Raw genomic sequence first — 2549 nt, forward strand, 5'->3', positions numbered from 1 at the left:
AGATCAGCACCTTTCCGGTTTTTGTTTCTTTTTTTTATCTTTTTTTGCATTTTGTTCGTTGTTGATCGTTGTGTTTGGTCGTTGCGGACGTCCCATGACATCGGTTTAAATTCGTTGTTGACCCATTCACTCAGTTTTTTTTTTTTTTATTACAGAGGCGAATCAGCTCTCTGACCGAACACGCTGAGCTACCGTGCCGGCGTTCCGGTCGACCTTCAACTACTCGAAGCGAAGACAACATCGACAAAATCCGTGATCTCATCAGTGAAGATCGACGCAGGACAATCGACCAATTCGGGAACTTGTCCAGGTTGTCCTGGAGCTCAATTCAGCGCATCTTGACCATCGATTTGGGGATGCCAAGAGTGGCAGCAAAATTCGTGCCGAAGCTTCTTACCGGAGATCGAAGGGATCGTCGCGTTCAAGCCTGTCTCGAAATGAAGGACGCATTCAAAGATGATCCACATTTTTTTTTTTCAACAAAATCATTACAGGTGATGAGTTATGGTGCTATGGGTATGATCCAGAAAGTAAACAATAGTCATCACAATGGAAGTCACCTGGCTCACCTCGGCCAAAAAAAGCTCGACAAGTGAAATCGAATGTGAGAACGATGTTGATCTGTTTTTTTCATTTTTTTTTTGACATCAGAGGGATTTTACGCTCTGAATTTGTCCCTGAAAACCAGAGAGTAAACCAACAATTCTATTCGGAGGTTATGAAACGGCTTCGCAGAAGTTTGTCGCGAAAACATCCGACTTCGCGGGATTCTGGCGTGTGGTTCCTGCATCACGACAACGCTCCCGCGCACACGGCTCTCAGCGTCCGGCAGTTTTTGGCCTCAACGAAGACGACTATCTTGACCCACGCGCCCTATTCGCCGGATTTAGCACCCTCGGACTTCTCCCTATTCCCGAGGATGAAAAGAGACTTGAGAGGGAAGCGTTTTGCGGATGTGGAAGACGTAAAACTCAATGTCATTAAAGTGCTAGCAGGTATCAAAGAGGACGAATTTAGAAGGTGCTTCGAACACTTGAATGAACGTTTGGACAAGTGTATTAACGCTAATGGAGAGTACTTCGAAGGAGATTAAGGTTGTATTTGAAAACAATAAAGTATATGCTTTCTGTAAAGAAATTCCGGCTATTTTTGGGTCCCCCCTCGCACACTCTAACAAAAGAAAAAGGTAGGGGGGGGGGGGGGGGGGGGGGGAACGATGCATAATGTAGGTGCTATGCAAACTAATGACAAATGGATATTCAGACAGGTACCGACGGAAAATTGTAAACTTTAGCAGCCAACGACGCATGTGTGACGCTGCAGCGGAAATCCACCCGCACCTGGCAGGCATAGTAAACAAGGGAGATGTCGATACTAAGGCGTAATTCATCCCGTGTACTCGGCTGGACAGTAACTATGCCTCAAAGCGGGCCCGAGAGGAAGACAATCCGTGGCGCGTTCGTCACATCACGTGACACTGCAGGTCTTACGAGTGCCAGCAGCCGTCTCCAGTGGGGAGCCAGTAACTATTTCGAAATTAGAATTATATTGACAGGGACAGGTGAAAATGTGTACCCCGACCGGGACTCGAACCCGGGATCTCCTGCTTACATGGCAGACGCTCTATCCCTCTGAGCCACCGAGGGCACAGAGGATAGAGCGACTGCAGGGATTATCTCGCGCATGCCTCCCGCGAGACTCATATTCTCACATTGTCCATATACTACATTTGTAGCGTCCCACCCCAACACACTCATTACTGGTGGACAACATTCTTGCAGAGTCGCGTACGAGTTCGGGGAATACGTGTGCATCCGCACAGAAGAAGAAGGTCATGCTCGGTGTTGCCAGCTGAAAAATAGTTCAAACGGCTCTGAGCACTATGGGACTTAACATCTGAGGTCATCAGTACCCTAGAACAACTACTTATACCTAACTAAGCTAAGGACATCACACCCATCCATCCCCGAGGGAGGATTCGAACATGCGACCGTAGCGGTCGCGCGGTTCCAGAGTGGAACGCCTAGAACAGCTCGGCCACACCGGCCGGCTGCCAGCTGAAGGTATCAATATAATTCTAATTTCGTTCTAGACAGCTGCAGGTCATCAATGGTGTCTGTTCTTTCGGACATGTCCGCAAGAACAGACAACATATCCATGTAAGTATATAGTTCTGGCAATACCGGCCATGACCTTCTTCTTCTGTGCGGATGCACACACATTCTCCGAACTCTTACGGGACTTGGTAAGAATGTCTTCCATGAGTAATGAGTGTGTTGGGGTGGGACACTACGAATGTAGTGTGTGGACAGACAAGGTGAGAATGTGGGTCTCGCGGGAGGCGTGATCGAGATAGTCCCTGCAGTCGCGCTATCCTCTGTGCGCTCGGTGGCTCAGATGGATAGAGCGTCTGCCATGTAAGCAGGAGATCCCGGGTTCGAGTCCCGATCGGGGCACACATTTTCACCTGTCCCCGTTGATATATATCACCGCCCGTCGGCAGCTGACGGTATTAATATAATTCTAATTTCGTTCTAGGCGGCTGCATC

General features: G+C 48.5%; 1 non-coding gene across 1 annotated transcript; it reads right to left on the reverse strand.

The window, feature by feature from the left end:
- Positions 1-1572: 1572 nt before the first annotated feature.
- On the reverse strand, positions 1573-1647 carry Trnat-ugu. Its single transcript has one exon. It is a non-coding gene; the product is annotated as a tRNA-Thr (tRNA).
- Positions 1648-2549: the final 902 nt, after the last annotated feature.

The sequence above is a fragment of the Schistocerca americana genome, chromosome 5, assembly GCF_021461395.2.
Source record: "Schistocerca americana isolate TAMUIC-IGC-003095 chromosome 5, iqSchAmer2.1, whole genome shotgun sequence".
Classification (NCBI taxonomy): Eukaryota; Metazoa; Arthropoda; class Insecta; order Orthoptera; family Acrididae; genus Schistocerca; species Schistocerca americana.